This window comes from Drosophila virilis, chromosome 3 (assembly GCF_030788295.1).
Source record: "Drosophila virilis strain 15010-1051.87 chromosome 3, Dvir_AGI_RSII-ME, whole genome shotgun sequence".
NCBI lineage: Eukaryota > Metazoa > Arthropoda > Insecta > Diptera > Drosophilidae > Drosophila > Drosophila virilis.
Window position 1 is genome coordinate 16,149,044 of NC_091545.1, and position 21,023 is coordinate 16,170,066.

At 37.8% G+C, this 21,023-nt stretch overlaps 1 protein-coding gene across 14 annotated transcripts in view; it reads right to left on the reverse strand.

Annotated features, from left to right (window-relative positions):
* nrm (neuromusculin) overlaps nt 1-21,023 on the reverse strand; it is a 220,550-nt gene that overhangs the window by 79,397 nt on the left and 120,130 nt on the right. Inside the window, exon 1 of one of the 14 annotated variants that reach the window (XM_032435120.2) lies at nt 2,631-2,786. The exons of 11 other annotated variants lie outside the window; for them this stretch is intronic. The gene's annotated coding sequence lies outside the window, so the exon portion shown is untranslated. Of the gene's footprint in view, nt 1-2,630; nt 2,789-6,121; nt 6,401-21,023 lie in introns of those variants that run through there. 2 more of the 14 variants (XM_070208065.1, XM_032435114.2) reach the window with 2 other exon arrangements.

Sequence of the window (21,023 nt, forward strand, 5' to 3'; positions counted from 1 at the left end):
AAATAAGCTGAGAAACAAACACAAAAAAAAAAAAAAAACAAAACAACAATAACAAAAAAACTACAAGTAAAAGGAAAAACTATTTCCCTTTCGTCAAATGGCAGAGCCAAAACATCATCATTATAAAGCCGAGCATCTAAATTTATGACACATGTCCCAAGCTCATATGAAAAATATCATTTAGACTGCGTAGAAGTCATATTTTTTTATACTGGGCTTCGTGTGGCTTAGTGTTTGGGGGGCTTGGGCTTGGGGTTGGGCTTGTGGGCTGTTGCGGTGCTGCGCCTTTGTTTATGCAGCAATTTATGACATGCAAAGCAGAAGCAAACACATGACAAGGACAATGCCCAAACATGAACGACCCCTGTAATACGCTGAGCAAATATTTATGCGGCTACCTCGCGAAACGACGCCTCTTACACCATCTGTCTGTCTGTCTCTCTCTCCCACTCGCTCTCCCTTTCTCTTTCTCATATTTCACCATCTTTCCTTTATAGAGTCGCAGATCACATCATCTAGCGTATGGGGCTTGAGTGTGAGAACTATTCATGTATTTATTAGGTTTGACGATTGCGTTCGCTGGACAAATGTCGGCTGTGCCTAGCGCTACTTCCTTGTTTTTGTTTAATTAGTTACACGACAAACATACACATACACACACAAAGGCACACACGCGCACACACACAGACACACACTACTAGCCATACACACATACATGGCACCCGCACAGCAACACTTTGATTATGACAAGCGCATTAATTGCTTTTTTATTTGCTTGTTAATCTTTGATCAAACAATATTTTCATTGTACAAAGGGACAATCGATTAAGTTTATTTGCTTTGGTCAGTCGGACCAATAAAAGTAATCGCGGTTAATAAAATCAATTAAAATCAATATAGAACGAACGAAAATCGGCAAATTGAACTTTTCTAAGTGACCTGCATGGTTTTGGGCTAATAATGATTATGATCATAATAAAGTTATATTTAATTTAAATATTTCAGCGTATTGAATACATTCATTTACCTCAGTTTTTACCTGTTCGTTTATAAGAAATGTCATTAACCATACAAAATATTTATTAGAAATTCGTCGATTCATTTAGACACAGATAAAAAGTATTTATTTTACACACAAAATAGCCTCTACCGGTTGACTAAGATTGATCAAGATGCAGCCTAAATTGACATGAGGAAATTTTTAGTTAAGCTTCCTTTCTTTGGATGTTGGAAAATTCATACGTGCATACGTGACGTCATAAGCCTGCATGGCCAAGCCGTCTGAGCCATCGGACTGGCAAGTCTCCGGTTCAAACTCAGCAGGCTGGAAAAGCATAAACGCTCGTTGTCAACTTGAGCGGTCTTTTATTTGCTTAAAGCTCTCTAGAGAATTCCAAACAATATATAAACATTATAAGAAAACAATTTGGATTATATACAAGATATTCAAACTAACACAGTGTAGCTGTTGGCCCAAAAGTTCGTCTACCTAGCGAAACAATACGAAAAACAACTTCTTTGCCATAATTTGCCAATCATTATGTTGTGGTTGCTGAGCCGCAACTGAATGCTGAAAAGGAAGCCTGCGCCGCCGCCAGCTCGGAAAAGCACTTTGATAAAGAAAATATTCCCAGCAATAAAAGGGCAAACAAAAGAGTCGCCATTATTGGGCGGTTGAGTGAGTGAAAGAGCGAGAGAGAGAGAGAGAGCTTTGTAGAACCCACGAAAGCACGCAGAGAAATCAAAATGCGCGCGCTTTTTAATGTTAATTCTTGACGGGGTGAGGAATTGGATCGGAGCATGGGAAAAGTGTTTTCTTTTTCTTATATTTTTCTTTTTTACCGTCAAGTGTTTTGTTTGTTGTTTAGCCTTTGCATAAGAAATGTGCTGTTCAATTTTGTGGAATGTTTTTGTTTCTTAGTTGCAAAAGGTGAAGACGACGCACCGTCAAAGTGTTTACCCTGGCTTTTGTTTGCGCTTACATTTTTTGGAAGGTGCCAGGGCAGACACAGACAGTTAAAATCCCCCAAAAAAATAAGAACGAAAAAAAAACTAAACCGAAGCAGAAACAGAACTCTGTTGAGCAGTTAGATAGGGGTATGCGAAAGTGAACTAAATGCTGTGCAGTCAGGCCTTAACTCGAAGCAGGTTGATTCGAAGCACTTGACCCCCGCACTTTGACCTTACTCATGCGCTTGATTGATTGCACAAACGAAATGAAATACAAAAAGCAAACCGTAGACGACCTGCTCTAGCAGGACCAGGCCACTCGTCTTGGTCCCCGGTCTTCGTCCGGGCAGGTATGCTGCAAATTTACTTGCCAGCAATTCCCAATCAAATATCAACTTAACTTCAACTTGAGTTGCCGACAAGTCTGCAGTTTTGGCCAGTTTTGTAATTGTAACAAATGAACCAAGTGCCCGAGCATTTTTCATATGATACGGACAGTGTATACAACCAGAGCCCACCGCTGTCGTCCTGCAGCCTGTGGCTGTGGTTTATAAAGCCGCCATTGAGTTTTCAAGTTGTCTGACTGATGATTCGATTTGCTTGACTTGCTCTACAATTGGCCCCATTCGATAGGGGCATTATGTATACGAAATTTTCCAATTTAATTGCAATTTACTTACGTTTCGGTTTTCGCTGGGGCTTTGAATCTCATTTGGCATTTGCATAAATCCATTAAATTGCAAACAACATTTTGATGGCGAATGGCAAATAATTTTGCATATGATTTATAATTTGAACAATTTTTAATACGGCATAAATTACATTATTTATTATTGCGTTTTGTCTATTTGTTGTATTTCAATAAATTATGTATTTATTTACAAACAGCACACAAACAAAAGCCTCTTCTTTTTTTCAATAGTTTTTTTTTTCATATTATTCTTTTATCATTGTGTATTAATTATTAATTATAATTAATTGCAATCATAATATTCTGAAACTTTTTTTTTTCAATTAATATATGCGTTGGTTTTGCGAGCACATTAGCTAAATATGAATTATTTTTGTGTGTTTATTTAGTATTTCGTTTTTATTTAGTCATGTAGTTTAATTCATCATTAAACAAAACTATGTTTGTTTAGGTAAATATTATTTTCAGAGCTAATTGGCTAAATTTACATGAAAACTGAGCTTTATGTACATGCCTAAATATCTAATTGATATTCAATTTCTATTTACTTCTGATTGTTTATAATAATGTTTATTTTCAGTTTTTTTTTAAATTTATGAACAATATTTTGATTTTTTCGTTTTTTTGTTGTCTACATCTTATATATTCCATATCAGCCCAAATTATTTTCGCCAGCTAAAAGTGAATTTTTCTCAGTCTAAACTGAGCCCAAATCCTGGATTCTGCTTCAGCTGAGAATGGAATGCTATATGCAATATGGCTCAGCCATTTTGTTGCCATTGCACGTAGCACACATTACACGCCTACGCCCCCACCCCCTCCACCTCTATCGCCCTGCCTCCTTTGTATGCCCGCGACCAAATGTGCAGCCGAGCATATAATTCGCAATTTAAATTTTCAAAATAATGTTACAGGCAAATTTTGTTTTTTTTTTTTTTTTAATTTCGTTGTTCTAGCCCGTTTAAAAATACTTAAAATTCAGAGAAAAAAAAAAGAAAGTTTTATATCTGATTTTAATATAAGCAAGTCCTGACTACGACACACCAAAGATTAAATACTCTTGCGCACACAATTGCAAGACAAATACTTGCAAAATTTTGTTTAAAATTCTTGAGAAAACAAAAGCGTTTTTTGACAATCCAACGTATTTCTGCATGCAACAGATAGACGCACCTGTGCAAAGTTTCACGATGATAGTTTTCATTGAAACTTCGTAGACTGAGCATATTAATGGTAAATAGTGGGAGACGTCTCTCTTTTATGACAAAACATTGATACCCTCTGCAAGGGTATATTAGGTCAAAAACTGTTAAAATGACATCAAGCCAGCAGAAAGAAATGAATAAATGAAATGCAACGTTGCCCTTTATGAGTCGTCTCACGCACAGGAAGAGGGAGACACAAAACGTGGTCTATGAGGCGAGTCGAGGGTCAACCATTTAGGCCTGGCCAACTGGCCAATCGGCCAGGGTTCAGGTTACCAGCGGCCGGCACACGTGCACTTGGCTCTCGCTCTGCTCCAGCAGCTCCGGGCAGCAGTTGTCGCATCGTCGACATTGTCCGCGTCGTCGCATGTGGTCATTAAAGGAATTTCCGTTGTGGTCATCGAACCGTGAATTAAAATGTGCACACACACAAACACACACAGACATCGGACCCGCTCACTAGCTAAGGGCTGTCCAGCCTTGGAGCTGGAGGATGCGACGCCACAAAAAATGTTCGTTTCGTCCAACAGAAACAAAAACAAATGAAAAAGTTGTTGGCTTTGATTCCTGATGCAAGTTGAACTGGTTAAATGAGCAGTGGCAGAGTACAGCACAGGCAAACAGGTGGCAGTGACATTTGTTCGAGTGTAGCTTAATACCAAAATGCATTTTCCATGTATTAAGAGATGGACAAGCATTTGGCCTGTAAACAGTTGTTAGGTATTCAGCCACATATTCGGAAATTCTTCACATTTGTAGCCAACCTTTGAACTTTTAAGAAACTAGTCAATGTTTAATATTATTAAATCTGACAATTGCGCAACAGAACTCTTTTTTATATATTTTTCTTTATAGAAAGAATCACATTTAATACTACAAATTATTGTCAACTATAGCAATAAAACTATTTCTATTTTTTCTCAATTTATCGCTAGATACAAGTTTGAATCTAACAACTCTCACACTTGTCGTTCGTCTTATTCATATTGTTGTTTTTCCAGTTTCTGCTCTTTGGGCAATAAATGTCATATGTAGGCAGTGTACTTATATACCTTGATTTATTTAAAAATATCGCTCATATATGTATTTCACATATGCTCATCATTAATGACAACACATGCAACATGCTCTGCTCAACATTTCAGTTCAGTTCAGTTCAGTTTAGTTTTATATTCATTTATTTTTTATTTTCCAATGTCCAATGAGCAGAATCCAACGAAATTTGTTCTGCGTTAGATCTGTGCTATATACAACTGGTCGATTTTACTTTTGCGATATATATTTTGCCCGGCATGACACATTTTTTGCATGAATTATACGCCAAAAAAAAAAAAAAAATAAATGAAAATAAAGAAAGAACGACAACAACTAAAAATCGTAGCGCGCTATTTTTAAAATCGGTCGCGGCTATGATATAATTTTGCCGATTTGCTTAGCCGGCGATTTATATATATGCAACAAATATATGCAACAATATGTGTTTATATGTGCACACATATGTATAAACATATAAAACACATATATAAACATTTTATTTTCGTTTGCGCACAAAATATTTTCAACATTTGCTCATATACGAAAAAAAAGCATTCGATTTACTTTTGGCTGTGACATAAATTTATGTTGAAATTTTCTTTAAACTTATATTTTAATGTGCGTTATTACAAGGCAAACGAAATTCATAAGGTCATCTACGAAACATATTTAACTCCTTGAATACATTTGAACATATTTATTTTTTACTTGTTCTCCTGAGTTCCGCGTTTCAAGGACAATATGTGGGCTAGGCTTTAGTTTATTGCTTGATTTGTTCACAAAATTATATATAATATTAAATGTTATGTATAATTTTATATACAATTATTCCTCATTTGAATTATATTGTATTAAATAAAATATTATTTTACAATTATTTTATTTATTATTATTTTTATTATAATATTTACTTATTTTATTATTATTATTCATTTGATTTCCTTCTTTTTCATTAATCGAATTATTATTATTAATTGTTTTTTATTCATTTTTCATAATTTTATTTAATTTATTTATTATTTTTAATTTAATTCTTTTTTATTTACCCAATTATCTTTTTACAACTTTTATCTAATATTTCTTTTAAAATTCAATTATTTTTTTATCATAGTAAATTTTACTTAACTTTTTTTATTATTTATATGTTAAGTGATATATCTAATGATTAATGAAACAAAAAAGAAATTGCGACTTTTCTCGCAAATTGAAATCTTTTTCGTTTTCAATTTCTTTTGCTTACTTTCACATGACTTTCGAGTATATCTCTGTGCATATCTCAAATTGAAATTTGTATATATTCTTGTTGTTTTGCATTTATTTGTTATTTTTGGTTCACACGCGCGCTGATTACTGCCAATTGTTGTATTGTTGCTGTTGGCCAGGCCCAAATGACAGCAACATCAGATGCAATTGAATTCGATTCGAGTTGGTTTTTGGTCGGTTCGTAAGGCGAGCAAATGAGACGCGCGCGCGCTTTGAGGATAGCCGTTCACGTACTCGACGCACGACGTTCAAAATGAAACTGAAATCCACTTGATGGCTGAAAAGGCAGCCAACGAGCCAAAGAGCCAAAGCAGCGACGTTGGCAGCGGCAGCAACAGCAACAGCGGCAGCAACAGCAGCTGCAGCAGAGGCAGCGAAAAGCCACCCCTAAGTGGCTAACGCGCGAAATGTTGCCGGCTGCGTCGCCTTGTCTTACAGCTGACGTCAACGTTAACGTTAACGTGAATGTTAACGTCTGCGTCTACGTCAGCGTCAGCGTCGCCGCTGGCGTCTCGCGTGTTGGTCAAGTGTTTTCGGCCCAATCGACCGACAGCCACAGAGAGCCGGGCCATGCCGGGCCGCATGCTTCCCGTCTTTTGTAGACTTTTTTTTTCTTGCCATTTTTTCCATATTGTTGTTCTTGTTACTAACATAAATTTGACTTTGGCATCTGTGTGCGGCATTTCCTTCTGGCCGAATTTTCAATTTGCTTTTCTTGTTATTATTTCATTTTATTTTTGTTTGCGCGGTTTCCATCTGCGCATAATTTGATTACTTGATCTTCTGGTTTTGTTATTGAAATATGTTTGCTTTTACGGCCCAGATTCAATTGTTGGCAATAAATATAAACATAGCCAAACCGTCCTCTAAATAGTTTTTTTAATAGACAACTGCCACATTAATCACTCGAGTTTTACATACAAAAACCCATTAGAATGAATGCTCAATAAAAATCTCTTATAAATAGATGTTTTATCTTCTTACTATCCCTGCCTCCAAGTTAGAATATTAATAATATAAATATTTCAACATATCAATATATAATTCAAGATTTTTAAAAGATATATTTTTTCTATTACCAGATCTGACTACTATACTCTAAAGCTGCCATAGAAACGATCGGAGGTAGGTAATTGTATGGAAAACTTCTTTTTTTATCTATACATCTTGATCAAATTCGTCATACATTTCTTATGCTCCCTTCATATATTCATAATCTTATCAACATTGGACCCCTATATTATATATATTATATATCGGTCGAAGGGTATCTTTTCGAACAACTTTTTAATGAAGATATCTTGACCAAATGATGATTCTCATATATATACAAAATCTTATGTTCAGGCAATTTTATGGATATAGTTGCCAGAAAGGATCTCCAATATAATATAATATAAATATAAAACAAGTTATTTAGGTATGGTTAGCCGTTCTTATAGGAAGTTTTAAATCGGTTCCGGTTTCGGTTTGATTCCCTGGTATCCATGTATTCTTTAATATTTTATCTTAAGGATTAATAAATTCTTATTTAAGAAGTTTAAAGTTGGTTAGTTCATACCTCCAAAGATCATTCTATTGTCGAATCGGAATATACGGTTATAATGCTCATGTGCTGGGCCTTGACTTTCAATTACATTTCATCTGGAATTTTCGGATTCATTCTGTACTTTCTCCTGATGCTATATAACGTTGTGTTTGAGTTTGACATAATCATTAGAATTGTGCTCTTTAAATATGGAATTCTTCAAAATAAAGCATTTATTTTGTCTTGTATATCATTAAGTTGTAAATGTAATTCATCCCTTTTCATTGAATCTACGCACTTGTGTGAAAAATTGCGGTATGGCGGAAATCTCTTGGTTGCAACATTTTTATCTAAGAAGTAAGAAACACCTGGCCGCGCAACGCTAGGTAACACCGGATATAAGCTTAAATATGTTTTCCTTTTGGCATTTAAATAGCCCAAACACACAAACATTTACACAACTGAATTTTCTCAATGAAAACACACAAATTGACTTGTAAATAGGCCCCGCTCCCGGACCTTAGATAATTTACAGATGGAATCTTCTATTGGACTGAATTTACGAACGACGAATTTCAAGTTCAACCAAAACCAAAGACATGTACACTAAATGATTCCAAGATTTGGTACATTAAAATCGGGGCGATATATTTGGGTCACAGACAAAACAAACATTAATTAGCCAAAATGGCTGGAAAACTGAGAAAATTATTCATAGATTTTAGAGTCTGGCAGGCAGCTAATTGAAAATGTTGGGAGAGGGGAACCAGAGGGGAAGAGTGTGCGGCCGCGCCGGCTATGCGAATCTTATATGCATGGGATTTATTTTTGGCGCTTGACAAAAGGCAGCAAATGGAAGCGAAACGGAACGCTCCGATTGCCCCAAAGGACAAAGAGACAAGAGCGAGGCGAAGATAAGAGAATGAATAAAAAATGTTTAAAAAAAAAAAGCTGGCCGGCGGCCAAAACAAACGTGCGCACGTAGATAAAAGTAGATACTCTACAGGCGGAAAAGTCTACATAAATAAAAGAGAGCAATAGAGAGGGCTGCCACAGCCGGAGAGAGCGTCGCGTCGCTGCCGGCGTCAACGAGCAGCAACAGCAGGCGAATAAGCGTAGCAAAACAAACGACGACAAACCACCGAGCAGAGGCAGCAGCAGCAACAGCAGCGTCTTATGTTACAAATGCTGGCGGCAAAACAAAGCGGCGGCGTCTGACACCTGTGCGTGTGTGCACCCTCCCTCTCCGCTTGCCTATCGACTCGTTTATTAATGAGACAAGCGGCCGCTGCTGCTGCTGGCGCTGCCACGCGCCCTCGCAGCTGTACGCAGGTGTTTGAACAGGTAGCAATAGCAACAACTTCTGCTCTCAGGTATCGGGTCCAATGCGATCCGCAGTAGTTGGGCAATTGAGTGTGTGGCTGACTGTTATGTTATTAAGTGTGTGTGTATGTGTATATCGTTTGCTGTCGCAGGCTGCTTATTGTTTTTGTTTTACTCTCCTTTCTGGGCTCTCGCGTTAATCCCCAACGCTTTAGTTTGGCAACTGTCCATGCAAAGCAGATGCTGACTTTATTGTTTATGGTATGGGGACTCAGTATTCAATATGTTTCCAATGGAGCAGCTGCTTTCATTTTTATACCCTAACAGAGGGTATTTGAATATTGAGTATTAGCGTGCTTCACTTTGATCCTTCTATATGAGCAATAACTGCAATCACACAGTGTATTTGCCGTATGAGTGGACCATGTGGATGTTGTGGATCGTGGAAGCTAAATTATTCATTGATGCTTTTTCGGCTGCCAGCAACTGCACCAAAAAGCGAGAGCACGAACTTTTTGGAGTGTAATTGATATGTATTGCGCTTACGCCATTGGTCGGAACGCTTTTGATCCCGTTACATGGTTGTGTATTCAAAGCGCAGATGGTGCGAGCGCAGCAATTGTTATTGTAAAATTGCAATTTAGTTTGTGCGCGTCGTCCTCTTAGATCGGTCGTTTCTTGTGCGCATGTGTATAAGTATTCTATTTCGTCACAAAATTAAGTTAATTATATTATTGTTATTGTGTTGTGTTATTGTGTTAAACGCGATAAGTTCGTGTCAATAGCCCGTTTGTGTTGTATTCTTGTTAGTGTTTCGATTTAGTGCGTCCGCGTCATCTTTGATCGGTCGCGTGTGTATTGAATCGGTTTGCATACAAATTTAAGTTAAATATATTATTATAATTGTATTAAACGTGTTTAGTTCGTGTCAATTGCCATTTATTAAAGTGTTTTCTTGTTTGTGTGCTCAACAAATGCGTTAAAATGCGTCATGTTCCATTTTTTGGCGCAAAGCTTTTTGTTTTTGGCGCATTTTGCATCTCGTGCACATCCCGCAAGAGAGAGAGAGAGAGAGAGAGAGGAAGAGAGCAAGTGAGTACTTTAAAGCTTTGCTTTAATACCTCTTTGTTGTAGGCCCCATCGTTTAACTATTTTTATATTTTTTTAAATTAATTTATATTGAATTTGCTACTTACGAAAAGAAAATGCGAACAAATTGAATGTCAAGCTTATAAAAAATCTATAAAAAAATTAAGTTAAATTGCAAAAACTATTTACAAAATTATGTGCTAATATGGTGGGCGGATAAGGCTACATATTTCCTAGACTGCTCAATTTAAGGTGTGCTTGTGCTAGACCAAAAAAACAAATACAAATTTGCTTAAACAAAAATAGTTTTTAACTTGATCCAAACGTACTTAGCCTGCGAACGTACTTATCCTTTTAGCGAGCCAATTCAATTGCCGCAAAATGGGAATTTAACTCTTCGTCGGCGAGCTGCGAGTGGAAATGGCGCAAGTGAAAAACTTGCCAAAAGCCAGGGAAATAGCCGTGAAAATTAAGGAAAACTGAAACCTTAAGGCAGACCATTCGTAAGCTCGCAAGCCTGCCCCGCCGCCCACACAGCCTTGGCACCTGCCTCTGCCAGAAACCCAGAAGAAATACCAAGAGAGTGCGAATTGATGGCTGGAGCTTGGGTTGGAGGATGGTGAAAATGTGTGCGATATGTCTGCAGAGTTGTCGGAGGTTGTCGAGCGAACTGTTGGCAATGTTCGCGCTTCGTTAGCTTTAATTTCAGTAATTTGCAGCGACGATTTGCCCAAAAAGGCGACCAGACGCCGTTAAAACAAAACTGAGCCAAAAGCGTCGCGACATTTTCACGAATCAAGACGCAGAAAAAAAAAGAAGAACAACAAAAGCAAAGAAGTCATATTTTTAAATAAACTGATTCACTAGAAGATACCCATTAGTGATCATGTATAGGAATTATTATTGAGGGGAACCCCCTCGTAAATTTCAGCGTTGGATTCCTCACTTTTTCTCCCCCTTTGATGATGTAGATGAAACATAGATTGCTATAAATTGCTCATAAGTACCTAAAGCTGCGTGCGTTCCATACCTTAAGACAATTTGAAAATACCCGCTCTCAAACATTCTTATGATAATACAGGGTATACAGCACCCAAAGACTACACCACCCACCCACAAGCCAACTGGGAAACTTTCGCTCTCGCCGAGGCAAACAGAGACGTTGCGTTGCGTGTCCCCCTCGCCCAGCGAAGGCTCAGCACACCTCTCGCTAAATATTTAATGACCAATGGAGTCGAGACGAAGTAGCAGCTAAATTTGGACTCGGACCGAGCTGAGAGTCGGGGGGTTTTAAGAGGCCCGTGCCCTGTAATTGCAAAATGTTTTGCTATGGAATTTTATTTACATTTTCCATGAGCTGCACAAGACTTCTAGTGCGCTTCTTAGAGTCCTTTGGCCTCTCTCTCTCTCCCTCTCTCTCTTTCTCATCGCTACTTCCATGTTTTGAGCCTCTCGTTGAATTCCAATGCGATTTTCGTTCGTTTCATTTGAAAGCTTTTCATTTCTGCCAGCCATCCGCGTTTTGTTTCCTTTTCTGCACTTGGCTCCCTCTATAATGAAGTGTACGAATTTGCTAAAAAGCTGGATTTCCGTTTCCATGTCTTCCTCTTCCTGCACACATCTGAGCCACTGACTGTGTGTGTGTGTGTGTGTGTGTGTGTGTGTGTGTGCGACTCTTAACGAGTTTAGGTTCGCATGTATTACGCGAGCAACTCCGGCAAAAGGCTTATCAAATGTTGCTTGAGAAATTCTGTAAAAAGAGAATCTTGGCTCACGTTCTACTCGCCAGGCCAAAAATAAAAGTGTATTTCTTCTTCTTATTTGTTCTTTTTGCTGTAGGTAATGAATGCTGCTTGAAGAAATCTCAGAAATGGAAAAAGAAAAAGAATAGTATACAAAGCTAATAGAGTCAAAACTTACATAAATCGAATAAGGTTTGAGCTTAATGGTAAGACGTAGCTTAAATATTTGAATATGTATATTGTAACAATTTTTATCTATCTTTTTTTCTATTCCATTCTATTTGTATCTCTTGCTTTTTATATCTCTCATGTATCGCCTTTCTATGTGATTTTCATGAATTCAATTGATGCTCATTTAATGTTTGATACATTAATGTTGGATACATTTATTGAAATTCTAAATAATTTATTTTTGCTTTGTTAATTAGCCATTTAATCAAATTTAAGCTGGAAAACTCCTTTATGCGATTCTTCAGTTATTCAACGTAAATAACAACAACAGAAGCCAAACATACCCGGGAATCCTTTGTTGCATATGCTACCGTCGTTCCACTTCGCTCCTCTTGACCCCCTTTTCCTGCCCACGATTGGTTACTCTTCAATCTAAAGCAATTGTTCCATCGCTGGCAATTGTTCGGCCGTCAGAGTGCCCCCTAACTAACTAGAACAGATGTCCGACAGAGACAGGGTGCACAATAGAGTAAGTGAGAGCGAGAGAGAGAGAGAGAGAGAGAGAGAGGGAGAGAGAGACAGAGCAGAGGGGGGGACAAAAGAAGGACATGGCCACTGGCGGTTGACATGATGACGTGTGTAATGAGCAAACAAATACGCGCGTTGCAGCTAAAGGAAAAACAACAGCAAAACAGAAAAAAAGGACAAATACAAATAAATAATAAAACAAATAGCAGCAACAATAACAATGTCTGTCCGACATATCCTGCAGCAATCCCAAAGCAGTAACAAAAGCAACAAAAACAACAAAATACAAAGCAAGGAAAAAATCACTAATGAATCCGGCAAATGTTTTTAGCTGCAACTTCACGTTGCAGTTGCATGCGGAATGTTGAAACGGCGTACCGAATGAATGGCAAATGAAATTGTTGCCAGTTGCCGGTTGCAAGTAAAGTCTGGGGCAAATACAAAATAAGTAAATAAATAAATACAGCAAAAAAAGAAAGAACAAATACTGTCCGATTGCCGCACATTTGATACCCTAATAATAAATAATGTTAAGGTTATTAGCAAAAGCTTTTTATATATTTATTTATATATAACGTAGTGATATAGCGGGCTGATTTGCCTAATCCTGAAAATTCTTCTATTTGCAGCTAAGAGCACTTTTTATACCGAATTTCTTAGGCATAGCTATGCAGTTGACATAGTTCGCATAGATGAAAGATACTTAGTTCCATGCTGTGAGCTTTTAAAATATAAATACTAAATATTTACAAAAACAGCTAATTGAATATATAGTTTAAATGGAAGCTTATCACTTTAATCACTTTATCGCTCTTAATTCCTGATGTCAGTTTAGGTTCAATGGAGTCGGACTGATCCGGCTAGTCCTGAAAATTCGAGGTAAGAGTATGATCTATACCAAGTTGATTCACCAAAGCTATGCAATTGGTAGAGTTCTTTTAGATGGCAGACACTCTAGCCAAGGTTTTGATCTACCAAGATACAAATACTATAGAGCTATAGACAGCTAATATATTAATTAAAATACCCCTTTACACCATATTTAAAGGGTGCTCTGGAGGCGGTTACCATTTAGCAGAACCGGAAAAAATACTGCGCTTTCAATCCCTAATGTCAGTTCACGTTCAATGGAGTCGAGCTTGAGCTACTCCTCGCCCATTGTTGTTGTTGTTGTTGTTGTTGTTGTCTGTCATTTCTTTGGCGACCTTTTCATATTTTGTTTTTCCTATTTTTCGTCGAGTTACACACTGCAACGGATGCACTGCGTCCGGCGCTTGTAACCGGAAAAATAGCTCGGCGAATCTGCCTGTTGTTGTTTGTATTTTATTTAATTAAAATGAAAACAATGCAATGCGCCTCTTCTAACTTTTGAGTGGAAAATTATGTGTATACATTTTTCTTGCATTTTTGGTTAATACACATTTAAATATTTCAAATTCAAATTGTTCCCCTTTCAAGTTTGCCAACAATATGTAGATTTGTGTGTGGCTGTTGTATAAAATTCATGTGCCCCACTCCTCCTGTCTCCGCGGTCTTACTTGGCTGCCTCATTTAAATGCAAAAAGGATTATTTTATAATCCTATATAAGTTTATTGTGGTCTGAGGAGGGGGTGGCACTCTTTAGCTAGTGAGCGCGGTCGTGGGCGCTGTAAAGTATGCTCCTTATGCGATTCGGAAGCTGAAGTAATTGTTGAAATTGCACATTTGTGTGTTTTAATTGTTAAAATTATGCAGAGGCCTAAAACGAGAGGGTATACCGAAAAGTTTTTGGGAAAAGGGAGGCTGCATAGGACCAATGTGCGCTTGTTGTTTTTATGAGTTTCCAGGAAAGTGGGCGAAATTGTGGAGCCCTGTGAGTGGGGGCAATAAGCAGGATTGTTGGTTTTAAGTTTCCTTGTTGTGTGTGCGTGTGTGTGTGTGTTTTTTTTTCTGTTAAAAAGTTTGTTTCATTTTGATGAAGCAGCGTAAAAAAAAGTATAGAAAAAAAGTGTGAGAAAGAAAATATCCAAGCAAATGATCAAATGCAAGACATACAACAGCTGAATGCTACGTTCAATGCTGCTTGCTTTGACACATCGAGGCTGACTGCTACGAGTCACACACTACTGTAAGAGGCGTAAAAATGCTCTTTGATATGCGATATTGAAGTTTTAAATGGATATAAAATATTTGTTTGTTTTAAAGTTACCTTTAATTAATTGCGTATTTTATTTGCTTAGCTTACCTGAAAATACAGATAAATCATATATTAGTTAACTATTTTAAATATATATATAAAGGCATATATAATTCAAAGTTTCTAACTATTATTGTTTATTAAATTCCGAAATAAATTTGCAACTAAAATCTTGTCGTCTTACAAGCGACCTTTCGCATTTTGACCCAAGGTTATTGTAATCAAATAAAAAAGAAGCATAAATAGATTCGAAATTTATGAGATCCTCTTTGAATAAGTAGATGGCTGCCCAGGGGCAACGACGTCAGCTACAATCAAAGCCATGTACATGCAAGATTTATGTTTTGAGCTAAGAAAAGACTAAGAGACAAACAAACGGGGATACAAATTGAACTTAAGTAAGACCCTATGCCTGCTACTATTTGAAACTGTATCTTTCTTTCTATAAACAACTTTTAATGCTCTCAAAGCCCGTGCCGATGGGCTTTTTTTTTTTTTTTGCTTAGTACTCATGTCTTTTTGAGTGCGATTGTCGTGGCCTCGGGTCGGGGCAACTATGGAAACGCGTGTCCTGACCAAATGCTGACCAAATCCAAAACCATGCCGCGGGCTAGTTTTCAGTTGAATACATTAAAAATTCTTAAAAGAAATAAAACTGTACGCAGGACAGAGCTCATTAAACGCACCCACGAACCGGAAATACTTATGTTTGTTTGCCAGCGACGTTGGTTGGCGAGGGAAGGGGGCAGATCCCGGGCAACATAAATCAGAACGCGCGCGTCTGGAAACTTAAAAAGCACGTGCGCCATAAGGCAGCATTGGAGATGGAGGCGATGGCAGTCGGTATATGGTCGATGTGGGGACTAACGGTTGAGTCAGATATAATTAAGCATCATAACTCGAGGGATATTTGTGGATGCTCACGACAGGGGTAGAGGGGAAGCCTGTGGATGAGCCAGGAAATGAGCAAAAGCTGCCGCGGCGAGCACGAAAGTTAATCAAACCGTGTTTTTGTTGCCTTCGTCGTTGTTGTTGCTTCACTGTACGGCAAATAAAGTTGTATGTAGTGCAAAAATGTTATAAGCTTTGCACAAAACAAAAGCAATACCAAACCAAAAGCAAAGACAGTGTAACAGAAAAAGACTGTGAACTAGGAATTAGAAAGCTGCATCTATAAATCAAACCTTCAAGAACTAAGTATAGCTTTCAATACAATAAGATTTAGTTGTAAATCTTCGAAAACTTGGGGTCTAACTGCTTGGAAATGTCTGCTATATAAAATTCCCGAAACAAAAACGGTTTTCCTGTTGCGTTTTTGCTCAAGCGTATGGTCCTTATTTGATACTTGAAGTACCTAAAAGGAAGCATGCACTTTAATTTTAAACTTAATATATACTAAACGTAATTGCAGACGATGCTAGTCTCGCAACTGGACAATGGATGTAGCAAAAAAAGGAGACCAGAATAGCGATAGAGGGAGCTTGACAAAGAATAAGAGTAAGCGAGAGAGAGAGGGAGAGAGAGGGAGAGAGAGCGAAAGAGAGAGCCGCGGGCAGCGCAAAATTGGTTGCTTGAATGGCTGACAACATGTCCACGCCATCGTCAACGTCGGTCCTGTTTGATGTAGTCAGGGATTCCGGACATAGACGACGTCCCGTTCGTGGGTTCAAGCAGACGGTTTCCCTTTTTGGAGCGCCTTCCGTTGACAAGCAAAAGGAAACTTTGGGTAAAAAGGGAATTAAATGCCCGCCGGCCGCTGAAAACACAGACAAAAGAAGCACAGGGGAGTTACAAGGGGCGAGGTTGGGGAGCAGGTGTTTCAGGAGCGCTTGAGAAAACCAAAACATGATGCAAATGTTGTTGTATTGTTTTTGAAGTTGAAAGACTGAAGGCGAAAAAAAAAAACCATAAGCAAGAATAACAGCAAAAGTTCAAGTTGTTGTTGTCGAATGGGGCGGATTTCGTCGGGGAGTGCCACACTTGCCCTTTTCGGGGTGTGCCAGCATCGGTCAGCGAAAAGTGTTATAATGAGCCGGCTTTTGTTTAGGCAACGACGCCAACTAATAGCCTAATTATACTGCCTTGTATTGATGGAGCCTCGAGTGGTTGTTGGTTGTAGTTGTATTTCTTATTGTTTGGATTGGAGCTATGGTCGTACCCTACAAGGGTTCGTTAAGGATACCCAACTCTGATAATGACTTTCGGCCGTGAAAAGGTAATCAAAGAACTTTCAGTACACTCTCAAGAACTCTTCGTATAAAGTATTTTTAAATTATGTACAATTTTATTTTATTGATAGCTAAATAGTTTTCAAATTTTTACTTCTAGAACAACCGGGCATCCAAATTTAGATACATATTTTTTAGTCGAAATTCATGTCATAGACATGGGTCAAACTTTACATAACTCGGCCAAATCTCATCCGATTTTTACGAGGGCAGGCTTTTTGTTGATGGTTTTCCCTCTACAAGAATCTGGCATTCACATCTAAGTACATATTTTTTGGTCGAAATTCATGTCAAAATCTTGCCCCAAGATTCATATATGGACATGGGTCAAACGTTACAACCCCCATAACTCGGCCAAATCTCATCCGATTTTTACGAGGTTGGGCTTTTTCTTCATGGTTTTCCTTCTAGATTAATCTGGCATTAAAATCTGAACACCGATTTTTTGGTCGAAATTCATGTCCAAATCTTGTCCCAAGATTCGTATATAGACCTGGGTCAAACTTTACAATCCCCATAACTCGGCCAAATCTCATCCGATTTTTACGAAGTTGGGCTTTTTCTTCATGGTTTTCCCTCTACAATAATCTGGCATTCACATCTAAGAACATATTTTTTGGTCGAAATTCATGTCCAAATCTTGTCCCAAGATTCATATATAGACATGGGTCAAGCTTTACATCCCCCATAACTCGGCCAAATCTCATTCGATTTATACGAGGCTGGGCTTTTTCTTCATGGTTTTCCTTCTAGATTAATCTGGCATTAAAATCTAAACACCGATTTTTTGGTCGAAATTCATGTCCAAATCTTGTCCCAAGATTCGTATATAGACCTGGGTCAAACTTTACAATCCCCATAACTCGGCCAAATCTCATCCGATTTTTACGAAGTTGGGCTTTTTCTTCATGGTTTTCCCTCTACAATAATCTGGCATTCACATCTAAGAACATATTTTTTGGTCGAAATTCATGTCCAAATCTTGTCCCAAGATTCATATATAGACATGGGTAGAGCTTTACATCCCCCATAACTCGGCCAAATCTCATTCGATTTATACGAGGTTGGGCTTTTTCTTCATGGTTTTCCTTCTAGATTAATCTGGCATTAAAATCTGAAAACCGATTTTTTGGTCGAAATTTATGTCCAAATCTTGTCCCAAGATTCGTATATAGACCTGGGTCAAACTTTACAATCCCCATAACTCGGCCAAATCTCATCCGATTTTTACGAAGTTGGGCTTTTTCTTCATGGTTTTCCCTCTACAATAATCTGGCATTCACATCTAAGAACATATTTTTTGGTCGAAATTCATGTCCAAATCTTGTCCGAAGATTCATATATAGACATGGGTCAAGCTTTACATCCCCCATAACTCGGCCAAATCTCATTCGATTTATACGAGGTTGGGCTTTTTCTTCATGGTTTTCCTTCTAGATTAATGTGGCATTAAAATCTGAACACCGATTTTTTGGTCGAAATTCATGTCCAAATCTTGTCCCAAGATTCATATATAGACCTGGGTCAAACTTTACAATCCCCATAACTCGGCAAAATCTCATCCGATTTTTACGAAGTTGGGCTTTTTCTTCATGGTTTTCCCTCTACAATAATCTGGCATTCACATCTAAGTACTTATTTTTTGGTCGAAATTCATGTCAAAATCTTGTCCAAGATTCATATATAGACATGGGTCAAACTTTACAATCCCCATAACTCGGCCAAATCTCATCCGATTTTTACGAAGTTGGGCTTTTTCTTCATGGTTTTCCCTCTACATTAATCTGGCATTCACATCTAAGAACATATTTTTTGGTCGAAATTCATGTCCAAATCTTGTCCCAAGATTCATATATAGACATGGGTCAAGCTTTACATCCCCCATAACTTGGCCAAATCTCATTCGATTTATACGAGGTTGGGCTTTTTCTTCATGGTTTTCCTTCTAGATTAATCTGGCATTTAAATCTGAACACCGATTTTTTGGTCGAAATTCATGTCAAAATCTTGTCCAAGATTCATATATAGACATGGGTCAAACTTTACATCCCCCATAACTCGGCCAAATCTCATTCGATTTATACGAGGTTGGGCTTTTTCTTCATGGTTTTCCTTCTAGATTAATCTGGCATTTAAATCTGAACACCGATTTTTTGGTCGAAATTCATGTCAAAATCTTGTCCCAAGATTCGTATATAGACCTGGGTCAAACTTTACAATCCCCATAACTCGGCCAAATCTCATCCGATTTTAACGAAGTTCGGCTTTTTCTTCATGGTTTTCCCTCTACAATAATCTGGCATTCGCATCTAAGTACTTATATTTTGGTCGAAATTCATGTCAAAATCTTGTCCAAGATTCATATATAGACATGGGTCAAACTTTACAACCCCCATAACTCGGCCAAATCTCATCCAATTTTAACGAAGTTGGGCTTTTTCTTCATGGTTCTCCTTCTAGATTAATCTGGCATTAAAATCTGAACACCGATTTTTTGGTCGAAATTCATGTCAAAATCTTGTCCAAGATTCATATATAGACATGGGTCAAACTTTACAATCCCCATAACTCGGCCAAATCTCATCCGATTTTTACGAAGTTGGGCTTTTTCTTCATGGTTTTCCCTATACATTAATCTGGCATTCACATCTAAGAACATATTTTTTGGTCGAAATTCATGTCCAAATCTTGTCCCAAGATTCATATATAGACATGGGTCAAGCTTTACATCCCCCATAACTTGGCCAAATCTCATTCGATTTATACGAGGTTGGGCTTTTTCTTCATGGTTTTCCTTCTAGATTAATCTGGCATTTAAATCTGAACACCGATTTTTTGGTCGAAATTCATGTCAAAATCTTGTCCAAGATTCATATATAGACATGGGTCAAACTTTACATCCCCCATAACTCGGCCAAATCTCATTCGATTTATACGAGGTTGGGCTTTTTCTTCATGGTTTTCCTTCTAGATTAATCTGGCATTTAAATCTGAACACCGATTTTTTGGTCGAAATTCATGTCAAAATCTTGTCCCAAGATTCGTATATAGACCTGGGTCAAACTTTACATCCCCCATAACTCGGCCAAATTTCATCCGATTTTTATGAGGTTGGGCTTTTTCTTCATGGTTTTCCTTCTAGATTAATCTGGCATTAAAATCTGAACACCGATTTTTTGGTCGAAATTCATGTCAAAATCTTGTCCCAAGATTCGTATATAGACATGGGTCAAGCTTTACAACCCCCATATCTCGGCCAAATCTCATTCGATTTATACGAGGTTGGGCTTTTTCTTCATGGTTTTCCTTCTAGATTAATCTGGCATTTAAATCTGAACACCGATTTTTTGGTCGAAATTCATGTCCAAATCTTGTCCCAAGATTCATATATAGACCTGGGTCAAACTTTACAACCCCCATAACTCGGCCAAATCTCATCCAATTTTTACGAGGTTGGGCTTTTTCTTCATGGTTCTCCTTCTAGATTAATCTGGCATTAAAATGTGAACACCGATTTTTTGGTCGAAATTCATGTCCAAATCTTGTCCCAAGATTCGTATATAGACCTGGGTCAAACTTTACAATCCCCATAACTCGGCCAAATCTCATCCGATTTTTACGAAGTTGGGCTTTTTCTTCATGGTTTTCCTTCTAGATTAATCTGGCATTAAAATCTGAACACCGATTTTTTGGTCGAAATTCATGTCAAAATCTTGTCCCAAGATTCGTATATAGACATGGGTCAAGCTTTACAACCCCCATATCTCGGCCAAATCTCATTCGATTTATACGAGGTTGGGCTTTTTCTTCATGGTTTTCCTTCTAGATTAATCTGGCATTTAAATCTGAACACCGATTTTTTGGTCGAAATTCATGTCCAAATCTTGCCCCAAGATTCATTTATAGACCTGGGTCAAACTTTACAACCCCCATAACTCGGCCAAATCTCATCCAATTTTTACGAGGTTGGGCCTTTTCTTCATGGTTCTCCTTCTAGATTAATCTGGCATTAAAATGTGAACACCGATTTTTTGGTCGAAATTCATGTCCAAATCTTGTCCCAAGATTCGTATATAGACCTGGGTCAAACTTT